The sequence below is a fragment of the Bombina bombina genome, chromosome 5 (genome assembly GCF_027579735.1).
Source record: "Bombina bombina isolate aBomBom1 chromosome 5, aBomBom1.pri, whole genome shotgun sequence".
NCBI classification, from domain to species: domain Eukaryota; kingdom Metazoa; phylum Chordata; class Amphibia; order Anura; family Bombinatoridae; genus Bombina; species Bombina bombina.
In genome coordinates, this window is record NC_069503.1 from 305,194,538 (window position 1) to 305,211,661 (window position 17,124).

Genomic DNA, 17,124 nt, shown 5'->3' on the forward strand with positions numbered 1-17,124 from the left:
GCTGCTTTTTGTGGCGAGGTGAAAATGGAGTAAGATTTCTCCATTTTCGCCACGTAAGTCCTTACGCTGCATATTGGATACCAAACTGCGCGGGTTTGGTATACCTGCCTATGGCCCAAAAAACTACGGGCGACGGCAGAAATATGCGCGCGTAACTTCTAGGTTACGCCGTATATAGGATACCAAACCCGCCTTTTGCGGGCGACGATTTTTATCGGATCGACCCCCAAGTGTGATAACATAATGAGATATCATTTTACCTGTCAGGTCAACCCATTGTAGTAGGCTGTGGTTTTAAAGCACAAAATCAGCAATTTCATATCCACAAATAAACTTGAAAATGCAATTTCTCATACATTCTGTACTGGTATAACAAGTCATTGAAAATACATTAAGGGAAAAACAATTTTACTGTATACTGTCCCTTTAAGGGCCAGATTATAAGTGAAACGCTAACTGTTACGCGCAAGCGATAAGGGGTTTATCGAGAGTGTAAGAAGTAGCTTGCGTATTACAAGTTGAAAGTAAACTTGTTTGTTCAAGCTCAATTGAATTTAACACTGGTCAGGTTATCGCAACCTCAGAGCTCTGGTTAACTGTTACACTTGAAAAGAAAGTGTCACTAAAAACATTAAAACTAAATTTCACAGTGCAGTGCACATATGTATTTATGTATCAGATATATAGAAATATATCTATTTATTAATACAATTTACATTATTTTATATGCGCAGAACATAGGAATGTAAAATATGTGTTTGCGCATCATGTTTCTAAATTTAGATCTTTAAAACGTGGTCGGGACACATGAGAACTTAGGATTCTTAAGATTCATTATTGAAATATTACATTTAAAATATTAATAAAATTTAATTTAAAGTATTAAAAAATAATAAACACACTGTATATATATATATATATATATATATATATATATATATATATATATGGATTATTTAGAATATTTTAAAGTAGGTTTAATTATTTTTAATAATGTATAGTCATTTTTATTATCATAACATATTTATTATCAAATGTAATATTTCAATAACGTGCCTTAAGAATCTTAAGTTTTCATGTGCGCTAACCCGACTGTGTTAAGATGTAAATTGAGAAAAGCGATCCGCAAAATGCATATTTTACATTTTTATTTCATATTCATTTTTAAAAAAATATTTAACTGTGTATTTACTATAAATATTTTACATTCCAATGTTCTTTACATAAGGGAATATGTTCTAAGTATTTTAAATAGATATTCCTATATATATCTGCATATACAGTACTGTGCAAAAATCTTAGGCCACCGAGCTGTTGTTTTAGCAATGGTATAATGACCATATATAATTATTTCTCAGTCTCTTTATTAGAATACAACCAGAAAATACAGGATATTTGTATGCAGTATTAAAAAACCCCACAACAATTGGTTATAGTTATATAGAAAGAGGGAGTGCCAAATAGGCTATAGTATCTATAAGCTAAAATATCTATATAGACTACGTCAGTTAAATTTTCGGTATAAATCTGTAAGAAAATCTAGGCATATAGTATGATTAATCTTAAACTGTTAAAATTAGACTGTTAAAATTAACATTAGCATTTATTATAAACATACATATAATAGGGTACCCTATATACAAAAATTCTCATAAAAAATAACAAAAACAAGTCACAGATGTTAATACAAAACTCAGAGTTAATGTAAAACTCAAAGTGAATGCAACACTCAGAGTGAGTAAAGTGCTCAGTTTCAGCAGAAAAAAATGGCCAATGTTTACTGAGTGATATCCTCAAGTATTAAATAAAGATTGTCCAAAAGAGTAGTGTCCAGTGATATGTGATAAATGTCCTTAGTGATTATCTCCAATAGTGTCCAAATGAAGAATCATAGGCCTAGATTTAGAGTTTGGCGGTAGCCGTCAAAACCAGCGTTAGAGGCTCCTAACGCTGGTTTTGGGCTACCGCTGGTATTTAGAGTCAGTCATTAAAGGGTCTAACGCTCACATTCCAGCCGCGACTTTTCAATACCGCAGATCCACTTACGTCAATTGCGTATCCTATCTTTTCAATGGGATCTTCTTAACGCCGGTATTTAGAGTCGTGGCTGAAGTGAGCGTTAGAACTCTAACGACAAAACTCCAGCCGCAGAAAAAAGTCAGTAGTTAAGAGCTTTCTAGGCTAACGCCGGTTCATAAAGCTCTTAACTACTGTGCTCTAAAGTACACTAACACCCATAAACTACCTATGTACCCCTAAACCAAGGTCCCCCCACATTGCCGCCACTCTATTAAAATTTTTTAACCCCTAATCTGCCGACCGCACACCGCTGCCACCTACATTATCCCTATGAACCCCTAATCTGCTGCCCCTAACACCGCCGACCCCTATATTATATTTATTAACCCCTAATCTGCCGCCCCCGCTATCGCTGACCCCTGCATATTATTATTAACCCCTAATCTGCCGCTCCGTACACCGCTGCCACCTACATTATAGCTATGTACCCCTAATCTGCTGCGCATAACACCGCCGGCCCCTATATTATATTTATTAACCCCTAATCTGCCCCCCTCAACGTCGCCTCCACCTGCCTACACTTATTAACCCCTAATCTGCCGAGCGGACCGCACCGCTACTATAATAAAGTTATTAACCCCTAATCCGCCTCACTCCCGCCTCAATAACCCTATAATAAATAGTATTAACCCCTAATCTGCCCTCCCTAACATCGCCAAAACCTAACTTCAATTATTAACCCCTAATCTGCTGACCGAATCTCGTCGCTACTGTAATAAATGGATTAACCCCTAAAGCTAAGTCTAACCCTAACACTAACACCCCCCTAAATTAAATATAATTTAAATCTAACGAAATAAATTAACTCTTATTAAATAAATTATTCCTATTTAAAGCTAAATACTTACCTGTAAAATAAACCCTAATATAGCTACAATATAAATTATAATTATATTATAGCTATTTTAGGATTTATATTTATTTTACAGGCAACTTTGTAATTATTTTAACCAGGTACAATAGCTATTAAATAGTTAAGAACTATTTAATAGCTAAAATAGTTAAAATAATTACAAAATTACCTGTAAAATAAATCCTAACCTAAGTTACAATTAAACCTAACACTACACTATCAATAAATTAATTAAATAAAATACCTACAATTATCTACAATTAAACCTAACACTACACTATCAATAAATATATTAAATAAAGTTCCTACAAATAAATACAATTAAATAAACTAACTAAAGTACAAAAAATAAAAAAGAACTAAGTTACAAAAAATAAAAAAATATTTACAAACATTAGAAAAAAATTACAATTTTAAACTAATTACACCTACTCTAAGCCCCCTAATAAAATAACAAAGACCCCCAAAATAAAAAAAATGCCCTACCCTATTCTAAATTACAAAAGTTCAAAGCTCTTTTACCTTACCAGCCCTGAAAAGGGCCCTTTGCGGGGCATGCCCCAAAGAATTCAGCTCTTTTGCCTGTAAAAAAAACACATATAATACCCCCCCAACATTACAACCCACCACCCACATACCCCTAATCTAACCCAAACCCCCCTTAAATAAACCTAACACTAAGCCCCTGAAGATCTTCCTACCTTGTATTCACCATGCCAGGTATCACCGATCCTTCCAGGCTCCAAAATCTTCATCCAAGCCCAAGCGGGGGCTGGCGATCCATAATCCGGCGGCTGAAGAGGTCCAGAAGAGGCTCCAAAGTCTTCATCCTATCCGGGAAGAAGAGGCGATCCGGACCGGCAACCATCTTGATCCAAGCGGCATCTTCTATCTTCATCCGATGACGACCGGCTTCATCTTGAAGACCTCCACCGCGGACCCATCTTCTTCTTCCGACGACTTCCCGACGAATGACGGTTCCTTTAAGGGACGTCATCCAAGATGGCGTCCCTCAAATTCCGATTGGCTGATAGGATTCTATCAGCCAATTGGAATTAAGGTAGAAAAATTCTGATTAGCTGATGGAATCAGCCAATCAGAATCAAGTTCAATCCGATTGGCTGATTCAATCAGCCAATCAGATTGAGCTCGCATTCTATTGGCTGATCGGAACAGCCAATAGAATATACATTTTCGAAAGGTGTGCACTCCTCATGTAGTTCAATTGCCAGGGTGCTGTCAAAAATAGTAATATCCCAAAGGATAGATTAGATTCATGGGTTTCTGAATTGAATGGACTAGCATCACCCATAAGATTTAAGATGGAGTCATCATACGAAAATATAAATTTTTTAGATCTGAATATATTTAAGGTCAGAGAGGGCACTAGCTGTAGATTTGGTACATCTCTTTATACCAAACCAACAGACAGGAACTCATTACTGGTGGCGCATAGTTGTAGTCCTGTACACCAGAAGCGGGGGGGGGGGTCACCTCTCAAATCACTTGTGTGATCAGAAATAATACAGAGGAACCAGTGATGCAAGTCCAACTGGAGTCTATAGGGGACAAACTACTGGAACGAGGTTATGGCTGCAAATTAGTATGTGAGACTAAGGACAAAGATAAACAAGATAAATTGATCAATAACATGACAGTGGGTCCGAAACTGACAGGATTAATTTTGTGATGACTTTTGACACCTTACATGGGACATTTACTACCTCAATGATGGGAGCTAGTGTAGGTTAATAGGTCATTACATTTCCAACATGCAGATCCACCAAGAATGGCATACCGGCGTGCCCATAATTTACGTGATATGCTAGTGGAATCTGACCCTGCAAGGTGTTATCAGAAATTAACCTGGCTAAAGTCTGGTAAGAAAGGATGCTTCTAGTGTGGTGACTGTGTCTCGTGTAATAGTATGCTGAAAGGGTCCTCTTACCAGCATCTCCACACTAGTAAGAGATTCAAAATACGCCATCAGCTGACTTGCACGAGTAAACATGTAGTTTATATCCTTATATGCCCCTGCTCCTTATTTTATGTGGGTAAGACTGTTACCTGTTTCAGAGAATGTATTGCCAAACACAGGTATGCTATCATAGAAGCCACTTAAAATGGCGACTCTGAAAAACCTGTGGTACGCCACTTCTGTCAACAGAAGCATAATGTATTAAGTCTGAGAACCATGCTAATTGACCACATACCCCCCATGCCTAGGGCATGAAATAGAGCAAAAGCATTATTGCATAAGTAGACAAGCTGGATATACACTTTGGACACTATGATGCCAAGGGGACTCAATACACAAATGGATTTTAGCCCTTTCTATGTCTAAGACCAGGGACTGTGGTGCTCCCAGAACATAGGGACTACAAATGTACACTCTCCAACAATAGTTGTCTCACTATCATATCATTAATAGACATATTCCCCAGACTAAGAAACCAGAGGAATTATCTTTATACACCCTATGTAATATAGCTAGTTTTAGTAAAGTGTAAATAGATGTTTTTAATGGTATTTAAATTGGTGATTAGCCTATGATAAAACAGGAATGCGGTATGCATACGATCAATCATTACCACTGAAAATGTAAATACAATCGTAGTATGCATATATGACAGTTAATTGTTGCTCCGCCTCCCTCCATGTAGACGAACGAATCAGGGCACGGTGCACCTTGATGACGTCAGCAAGACACAAGGCGGCGGGTACATGGAAGGAGACAGCTGTGTGAATCAATTGGCTTGGTAACAGTTTGGTATATGTATATATAAAGCATGTTGGTGAGGGGGATGTTATATATGTTATTCTGGGCATGTATCATTTGACAAAGGGACCAGACCAGTTCCGAAACATTATGATATTTTAATCTTGCTGTATATATATATATATATATTTATATATATATATATATATATATATATATATATATATATACATATACATATATATATATATATATATATAGTATATATAGGTATAGCTATATATTTAACAAAAGAACATATATAATATGTATTTATGAATACATAGAACATATTCTGCTAAGAACATTGGAATGTAAAAATATTAATATTACATGTCGGGTTAGTGCACTTGGTGTTATTTCCCCCCCACCACCACCACCTTTTGTGCTCTATTGAAGTCTATGGGGAATACGTTAACGCAATATTGTAAGCTTGGCTTTTTGTGCACAAGCAAAAACTTTTTATTTTCAACTTCTAATACGCACGGTATCCAACACGCGCAAATCATTTACTTCTAGCGGAGATAGCATGTGAGTGGGAGCAATAATTACCACTCCACTTGTAATCAGGCCCTAAGGTGGGAAAATGTAATTCCTTTTAAAGTGCATTATTTAGGAATGTCAAAATTGGTGTACTTAAAGGGCCATAATACCCAAATTTTTAAACACTTGAAAGTGATGCAGCATAGCTGTAAAATGCTGTCTAGAAAATATCACCTGAACATCTCTATGTAAAAAAGAAAGATATTTTACCTCAAAAGTTTCTCAGTAGCCAAATCCCATTGTAAAGGATTTCTAAGCAGCATTTTAGTGTGTCTGTCCTAGGACAGCAGAAGGGATGAGCATTGTGCACTCTCATATTATTTCACCAATCAGGTAAAGGAAGCTTACTATGAAATCTCATGAGAGTTAAGTCAAATCTCATGAGATCACAGCAAGAGTTCATGACCTCAGCACTGCTGATGCTGATTGGCTGCTGTTCATTTTTTACCTGCAGCTGGGAGCAGCTGAGTATAACTTTTTACACTGAACTTACTCTGCTGAGCTGAGGAGATTGTGAGGTAAAATATCTTCCTTTTTTACATGCTCAGGTGATATTTTCCTGTCAGCTTTTTACAGTTATACTGCATCAGTTTCAAGTGATTTAGCATATGAGTATTATGTCCCTTTAAGAAAGATTATTTAATGCTGGCTGAATTGATCTGTAAACTAGGCAGACATGTGTGTGCACAATTCATCCTTGGGGAATGTTCGCTGGCTGGACAAATTCCCAAAGATGTATTCACGGCTATTCTAAGTATGTAAATAAGAGTTTTTAAGCACATAACTTTCAATTAAAAAAAAATGTAATACAATTTAAAACGCAACAATGAAAAAAAAATGAATGTACCTTTCAGAGTTGCAAATTCTGTCTTTCTTTGGGATGTAACATCCATAAGATTGATTTAATCTAAGAAGACCTGATCCCCCTTTAGCCAAACTCCCTTTATTTACATTTATACTTATATGAATGCTGTAGATTGCTCAAGAATATCCAAAATATCAAGTTCAAATTAATTTGTGATAGAATAACTTAGAGAAGTCTATGATTGGCACTGACTGTGCTCACTTCTATACAATAAGCCTCTGATTTAAAACCATGTTCTTCATGGTGCTCTAATACACAAAGCCAAATGAAACTGCCCCAACCAGCTGAATGGAAATATATTTTTGCCATAAACGCATTTCACAAAATTGTTAATTTTTCTTTCCCGCTTATATTAACTGTCTAAATATTGAAATGCATAATATATTTGCAGCATATTTCTTAAAAAAGTGATATATTAAAATGTAAAGACCTTTAAATGAGAAAAAAATGTAGATTTCTTATACTAAACTGGCAATAAAATAATTCATATTCTACCTTATGGAACAAATGGGCATCAGAAACATCAAAGCACTTTAAACAGAGAATAAATAAACGTCCTAAAGGGGAATAAACTTTCTAGAGCTTGTATCAAACATAATACAAGTTTATTGGGCACACAAATCATACATTTCATTTACTCTATAGTCACACTTCAGATATTAACCTCTAGCATTGCATGTTTAGTTTTAGGAAATAAAATAAAAATCTAATTTTCTTGTTAATAAGTGTCTTGTATGTGAGACCAAAAACAATGTAACAAACTCACAAAAAAGTAAAAAAAAAAAAAAAATTATATTATTTTCCTTTTGGTGAGAAGTTTGATCTAGAATAGATAATATTTAAGTTGCTATTGATAGCATCAATGTCAAAGCATAGTGACAGTCTTGTCACTGTCAATAGTATCAGTTTAACCATCACACTCATCCTATTTAAAAACCGTCTGGCTCATACACGGCAGCAACTGCCAGTAGCATCAGCAATTGCGTCCTATGGGAGCTTCTATAAAAAAACAGTTTTGATGCTGTATCTTATTATAAATATTCTTGTGTGGCAGCCCACAATGTTCCTGCTAAAATATCTTTTTTTCAGTAACTCCATTGGTACAATGGCAACCTCCCCCACTTAACATGAACTTAATAGCTGACTTTGCCCCAACACTTCTTTCAAAAACTCCACCCCCTATCTCTAAACTCAACTTTTATATAAACATCGCCTACAGGAATCCCCATCAGTAACCCCTCCCCACCCCTCATAATGTATCCCTCATCAAAAACACCCTTTAACACAGTGCCTTTATCAGTAACCTATCCTACTGTACAATCTACTCCCAGATTACAAACACCCACTAAGTAATCACTCTATTGATAATTATTTCCTCCAAATAAAAACAGCCTTTACTTAATAAAATAGACTATTTAAATTCTGTAAAATAATATATGTAAACATGAAATATTTAGGTTTAGAGAGCTGGCAGTAATTACAGAAGGATGTCATACAAAATGGCACTGCAGAAAAAAAGCAATGAATCTATTGTACAAAATGAATTGTATACACTAATATATTATATTCTAAGGACAGTAACATATTGCATTTAATAAAATATAATATTTGAAGTGTTTGTATTAAAAAATGACAAACATGTTGTCGGGTAACCCTTATAGAAAGACACTGTCCACTGCAGGTGCATAGTTAAGCCATGTTACCTATGTAAATCATATGGTAAATAATATTATATATTGTTTTCAATAATACATAGACTGATGTGACCTCTACCATCAGAGACTGATACTTTTATATGATTAAATTGTCTGTTTTGAGCTCTAGGACCTTATTTGCTGGAGATCACTATTATAGGACTAAGTTGTCTGAGATATGACGCAATTTATTCAATTTCATATCTTATAACTATATGAGAGTGTATTTGTTGATGTAATCTTATGGCTTAAGTTCTTTTGAAATTTGTATTGCAATTTACACTAATAAAATATGTTGAAAATTTTAAAAAAAAATGACAAACATTTTTAATGCATTTGCTTTTCAATAAATATTTATGAGGCCAGAAAGTGGGTACTTAGCAAACCTGGCTGCCATGAGGTAGGTAACTGTTAGCAAAAGCTGTTAAACTAAAGTTTATCTTCACATGTAAGTGTATGTTAGTGATAGAATACAGAAGCTTAGTCTTGTTTAAACACTTTTACAGGTGGCACATCAAAGATTAGTTATTCTAAGATATATATTCCTCTAAGATACATACATTTCTAAAATTTATAAAGTTGACATTTTCTACAAGCTGAGATTCTTAGACAGAGAGTAAATAAAACTCTGGGGGTCGATCCGATAAAAATCGTCGCCCGCAAAAGCCGGCGACGCCAATATTTGCCCTGGTTTGGTATCACATATACGGCGCAACCTAGAAGTTACGCCCGTATATTTCTGCCGTCGCCCGTAGTTTTTTGGGCTATAGGCAGGTATACCAAACCAGCACAGTTTGGTATCCAATATGCAGCGTAAGGACTTACGTGGCGAAAATGGAGAAAACTTACTCCATTTTCACCTCGCCACAAAAAGCAGCCGTAAGAAGCCTTACGCTGACTATTGGAGCCCCGTAACTCCCTAAACTAGCTAGAAAATAAACCTAACACCTAACGCATGCGCAATGTCTATCTACCTGTCACCCGCAATCTGCTAAATAAAACCTAACACCTAACGCATGCGCAATGTCTATCTACCTGTCAACCGCGATCCCCCCCCCGAAATCCCTAATAAAGTTATTAACCCCTAAACCGCCGCTCCCGGACCCCGCCGCCATCTACATAAACTAACCCCCTACTGTGAGCCCCTAAAACCACCGCAATCTACTTTATCTATCCCCTAATCTGACCCCTAAAACCGCCGCCACCTATATAAAAATTATTAACCCCTAATCTAATCCCCCTATACCGCTGCCACCTATATTAATATTATTAACCCCTAATTTAATCTACCTACCCTGCCGCCAGCTATATTATCTATATTAATCCTAAGTATATTATAGTTAATATAGTTATTACATTATATATATTAACTATATTAACCCTAATTATATTAGGGTTAATATAGTTAATATAGTTACTATAGTATTTATATTAACTATATTAACTCTATCTAACCCTAACACCCCTAACTAAATTTATATTAAATTAATCTAATTCATATTATAAACTAAAATATTCCTATTTAAATCTAAATACTTACCTATAAAATAAACCCTAAGATAGCTACAATATAATTAATAATTACATTGTAGCTATGTTAGGGTTTATATTTATTTTACAGGTAAATTGTTAATTATTTTAACTAGGTCTAATAGCTATTAAATAGTTATTAACGATTTAATAGCTACCTAGTTAAAATAATTACCCAATAACCTGTAAAATAAATCCTAACCTAAGTTACAAATACACCTACACTATCAAGAAATTAAATAAACTACAAATATCTATCTAAAAATACAATTAAATTAACTAAACTAAATTACACAAAAAAACAAACACTAAATTACAAAAAATAAAAAAAAGATTACAAGATTTTTAAGCTAATTACACCTATTCTAAGCCCCCTAATAAAATAATAAAGCCCCCCAAAATAAAAAAATTCCCTGCCCTATTCTAAATTAAAAAAAGTTCAAAGCTCTTTACCTTACCAGCCCTTAAAAGGGCCTTTTGTGGGGCATGCCCCAAAGAATTCAGCTCTTTTGCATTTAAAAACATATACAATCCCCCCCCCCATTACTACCCACCACCCACATACCCCTATTCTAAACCCACCCAAACCCCCCTTAAAAAAGCCTAACACTACCCCCCTGAAGATCTCCCTACCTTGTCTTCACCACACCGGGCCGAACTCCTCATCCGATCCGGGCGATGTCTTGCTCCAAGCGGCAAAGAAGAATTCTTCCTCCGGCGATGTCTTCCTCCAAGCGGCAAAGAAGAATTCTTCCTCCGGCGACGTCTTCCTCCAAGCGGCAGCAAAGTCTTCATCCTTCCGGCGGCATCTTCAATCTTCTTTCTTGGCTCCGCCGCCGCGGAGCATCCATCCCGGCTGACGACTGAACGACGAATGAGGTACCTTTAAATTACGTCATCCAAGATGGCGTCCGCCGAATTCCGATTGGCTGATAGGATTCTATCAGCTAATCGGAATTAAGTTACAAAAATCTGATTGGCTGATTGAATCAGCCAATCAGATTCAAGTTCAATCCGATTGGCTGATTGCCAATCTTTTGTAATCTTTTTTTTATTTTTTGTAATTTAGTGTTTGTTTTTTTGTGTAATTTAGTTTAGTTAATTTAATTGTATTTTTAGATAGATATTTGTAGTTTATTTAATTTCTTGATAGTGTAGGTGTATTTGTAACTTAAGTTAGGATTTATTTTACAGGTAATTAGACCTAGTTAAAATAATTAACAATTTACCTGTAAAATAAATATTAACCCTAACATAGCTACAATGTAATTATTAATTATATTGTAGCTATCTTAGGGTTTATTTTATAGGTAAGTATTTAGATTTAAATAGGAATATTTTAGTTTATAATATGAATTAGATTCATTTAATATAAATTTAGTTAGGGGTGTTAGGGTTAGATAGAGTTAATATAGTTTATATACATACTATAGTAACTATATTAACCCTAATATAATTAGGGTTAATATAGTTAATATATATAATGTAATAACTATATTAACTATAATATACTTAGGGTTAATATAGATAACATAGCTGGCGGCGGGGTAGGTAGATTAAATTAGGGGTTAATCATTTTTATAGAGATGGCGGCGGTGTAAGGGGCTTACATTAGGGGTTAATAATATTAATATAGCTGGCGGCGGTATAGGGGGATTAGATTAGGGGTTGATAATTTTAATAGAGATGGCGGCGGTGTTAGGGGCTTACATTAGGGGTTAATAATTTTAATAGAGATGGTGGCGGTGTAAGGGGCTTACATTAGGGGTTAATAATTTTAATAGAGATGGCGGCGGTGTTAGGGGCTCACTTTAGGGGGTTATAGATTTAATATAGCTGGCGGCGGGGTACGGGAGCGACGGTTTAGGGGTTAATAACTTTATTAGGTTGTGGCGGGGTACGGGAGCGGCGGTTTAGGGGTTAATAACTTCTTTTTATTGTTAGGCTAGTGAGGGGGGATAGCGGATAGAGGGTTAGACGTGTCGGGCTATGTTTAGGAGGCGTGTTAGACAGTGCGGGTGATTTAGACTGTCAGGTTTTGTAGGCGCCGGCAGTTTTTAATGTGGCGCAAGTCACTGGCGACTCCAAAAATCTGTACTTACGCAGATTTCTGGACATCGCTGGTTTGTGAGACTTGCGCCACTTTAGCAAGTGACGGCGCCGCATATTGGATGGCTCGAGTTGCGAGCTGAAACTGCGGGCGACGCGGGTTCCCTCGCTTGCGCCGCAAACTGCGATCTATATCGGATCGCGCCCCTGATCTATTTATTTTCGGCTAGATTACGAGTTTTGCGGTAAGCTGAAAAAGCAGCATTAACAGGTCCTAACGCTGCTTTTTCATTACCGCTGCTATTAAGAGTCTTGCAGGTTTAGGGGCACCGCACACTTCTTTGGCCTTACCACAAACCGACTTACGTAAACTTCGTAAACCCTTTTTTCTATGGTACTTCCACAGCGCCGGTATTATGAGTCTGTCCTGGGAGGCCAAAAAGTGAGCGGTACACCCTCTACCTCCAAGATTCCTAATGCATTCTAAAGTCAGTAGTTATGAGTTTTACACTACAACGCTGTAGCATAAAACTCATAACTAAAGTGCTAAAAAGTACACTAACACCCATAAACTACCTATTAACCCCTAAACCGTCGCACTCCCGCCTCACAAACACCAGTTACATATTATTAATCCCTAATCTTCTGCCCCTAACATCGCCGCCAACTGCATTATACTTATTAACCCCTAATCTTCCGCTCCGGACATCGCTGCAACCTACATTATACTTATTAACCCCTAATCTGCTGCCCCCAACATCTCCAACACCTGCATTATATTTATTAACCTCTAATCTCCAGCTCCAATGTTGCCGCAACCTACCTACACTTATTAACCCCTAATCTGCCACCCCCAATGTCGCCACCACTATATTAAATGTATTAACCCCTAAATCTAAGTCTAACCCTAACCCTAACACCCCCTAACTTAAATATAATTTAAATAAATCTAAACAAAATTACTATCATTAACTAAATTATTCCTATTAAGGTAGAAAAAATCCTATTGGCTGATCCAATTCTATCAGCCAATCGGAATCTAAGGGACGCCATCGGAAGGATGAAGATAGAAGATGCCGTCTGGATGAAGACTTCTGCCCGTCTGGAAGACAACTTCTGCCCATCTGGAGGACCTTTTCTGCTGGCTTCCTTGAGGACATCTTGCTGCTTGGATGAAGACTTCTCCCGGTAAGTGAATCTTCGGGGTTAGTGTTAGGATTTTTTTAAAGGTGTATTGGGTGGGTTTAGTTTTTTAGGTTAGAGCTTTGGGCCTGCAATAGAGCTAAATGCCCTTTTAAGGACAATGCCCATCCAAATGCCCTTTTCAGGGCAATCGGGAGCTTAGGTTTTTTTAGTTAGGCTTTTATTTAGGGGGTTGGTTGTGTGGGTGGTGGGTTTTACTGTTGGGGGGGGGTTTGTATTTTCTTTTACAGGTAAAAGAGCTGATTTGTTTGGGGCAATGCCCCGCAAAAGGCCCTTTTAAGGGCTATTGATAGTTTAGTTTAGGCTAGGGTTTTTTTTTATTTTGGGGGGCTTTTTTATTTTGATAGGGCTATTAGATTAGGTGTAATTATTTTAAAGATCTGTAATTTGTGTTTTATTTTCTGCAATTTAGTTTTTTTTGTGTGTGATTTAGCTAATTTAATTTAATTTATTTAATTGTATTTAATTTAGTTAATTTATTTAATTGTAGTGTAGTGTTAGGTGTTAGTGTAACTTAGGTTAGGTTTTATTTTGCAGGTAAATTTGTATTTATTTTATCTAGGTAGTTAGTAAATAGTTAATAACTATTTAGTAACTATTCTGCCTAGTTAAAATAAATACAAACTTGCCTGTAAAATAAAAATAAAGCCTAAGCTAGATACAATGTAACTATTAGTTATATTGTAGCTAGCTTAGGGTTTATTTTATAGGTAAGTATTTAGTTTTAAATAGGAATAATTTAGTTAATGATAGTAATTTTATTTAGATTTATTTAAATTATATTTAAGTTAGCGGGTGTTAGGGTTAGACTTAGATTTAGGGGTTAATACATTTAATATAGTGGCGGCGACGTTGGGGCGGCAGATTAGGGGTTAATAAATGTAGGTAGGTTGAGGCAACATTGGGGTCAGGAGATTAGGGGTTAATAAATATAATGTAGGTGTCAGCGATGTTGGGGGCAGCAGATTAGGGGTTAATAAGTGTAAGATTATGGGTGTTTAGACTCTGGGTTCATGTTAGGGTGTTAGGTGTAAACATAAAATGTGTTTCCCCATAGGAATCAATGGGGCTGCGTTACTGAGCTTTACGCTGCTTTTTAGCAGGTGTTAGACTTTTTCTCAGCAGGCTCTCCCCATTGATGTCTATGGGGAAATCGTGCACGAGCACGTACGACCAGCTCACTGCTCACTTAAGCAGCGCTAGTATTGAAGAGCGGAATGGAGCTCAATTTTGCTCTACGCTCACTTCTTGCCTTTTAACTCCGGGTTTGTAAAAACCTGTAATACCAGTGCTGCAGGTAAGTGAACGGTGGGAAAAACTGCTCATTAGCACCGCATAGCTCATAACGCAAAACTCGTAATCTGTCCAAAAGTATCCAAGAACTGTGTGGGGTGGGGGAAATTAATACAAAAGACATACTTTATGAACTTTCCTTTGTGTATTCCATAGGTTAAACTTCAATCTCACAAGGGAGCAAAAAAAGAGATCAAAGTTTAATCTGTATTCTTGCAATGTGAATGTTGGTATGTGAAAATATCTTTATTTAATTACCACTACATGAGCAACGCTATGGCATTTACAGTTTATTTAGAATATTTTTACATTTTAATGATAAAACTCTACCAATAAGGATTTTAGTAAATACCATTTGCCTTGGCATTATAATTGTTATTTATATTCATGTATTGAATTTTCACTGAACTTGTAATATAACTAATTGATGTTTTCTTAGAATCTATCACGAAAATACATACAAAAATGTATATTCATTGGTTTTAAATTTGTGGGAAAAGGTCATCGTTTTGCCTTGTATGTTGATTTGTTACTTGGGATACTAATTTACAAGATGCCATGTTTTCAATAGCTTTGAAAAATTTAAGAACAGTTTCAGATTTCCTGAGAGGAAAATGGTTTACATCAACATGAGATTCCAAGATACTGCAGATTTCCTCTTTGCTACTTGACAGATTATTTGTTTAAATTGATCTGGTAAATACTTTGTTATGGTGACTAATGTCCTGCCAAATGAAAAGAAATGAAAGCTATGAAGTTATAGCACAGGCTATATGAGTTTGCAGGTGGTTATGGCCTCAAGCACTGAATCTGCTGCAGGCAATCATCATACCCAGGCTTTGTAGATTACTCCTTTGAAACAAGGAACTGAATGCAAATTTGCCTTATTAAATAGTAAACCTGTTCTCTTGGTAAGAATTCTCTCCAAAAACAGCTGGTTGACCCCAAAACACAACATCTGTAGCACAGTGCTTGCAATTTTTGAGACTGAAGTTCTCTGGATAAATCGGAAGACCTAAATTCCAAAAACTATATAGACCAAATTGTGTGGAAATATTCCAGATTTACAATTGGGAAATTAAGAAAACATTATAAAATAAATATTAAAGTATATAAGAAATTATTTTTATTAGTAGTAGTAGAAGTGGCAGTAATAACAATTATTATAATAATTCCTTACATTTAAAGTGAAGTTTATATAATGTGATATTAATAATAATAATAATCTTAAATTGAATATAATTAGGTTTTAGATTTTGTGTTTTCTTTTACACTAGCTATGAAACTAAAGTGTGATACATTCTATAGACAGGAATAAGGTAGCAGAATGTAGTTTTATATTAGACAGGAAATATATTTCCCAGTGAAATATCTCATTTTTACATCTGACTTATTTCTGTATTTATTGCTACTAATAATCGTATGAACACAAAAGCCTTGACAAATTTCTCAACATTTTTTGTTGTTGCAATTTTATTAATACATAAATGAAGAAATTAATGAATAAAGATTATATATAGATTTATAATGGCACAATATTAAAATGTTTTTCAATATATTCATTATTTTATTTGTAACCATAAATATTATTTTTACATATAATATATATAGGGCCAGATTACAATACTCATGCTAAATATATTTTACGCTTCTGAGCTAACACAGTTAAAAGTAAAATTTTAACGGCGTTCATATTACAAGTTGAAAGTAAAAAGATAGCGTGGGAAAACCGGATGCGCATTAAAGGGACACTGAACCCAAATTTTTTCTTTCATGATTCAGACAGAGCTTGCAATTTTAAGCAATTTTCTAATTTACTCCTATTATCAATTTTTCTGCGTTCTATTGCTATCTTTATTTGAAAAAGAAGACATCTAAGCTTTTTTGGTTTAGAACTCTGGACAGCACTGTTTTATTGGTGGATTAATTTATCCACCAATCAGCAAGAACAACCCAGGTTATTCACCAAAAATGGTCCGGCACCTAAACTTACATTCTTGCATTTCAAATAAAGATACCAAGAGAATTAAGAAAATTTGATAATAGGAGTAAATTTGGAAAGTTGCTTTAATTTGCATGCTCTATCTGAATCATGAAAGAAAAATTTGGGTTCAGTGTCCCTTTAACTTCAGGACTTTGAATATCCTGACCATGTTACGTTCTCCCCATAGACTTCAATAGAGTGCAATAAAAAAAAAAAAAAATCTAACACTTAACACTCGACATTGCGTTAGACCTACAGTGCTAAAGCCGACGG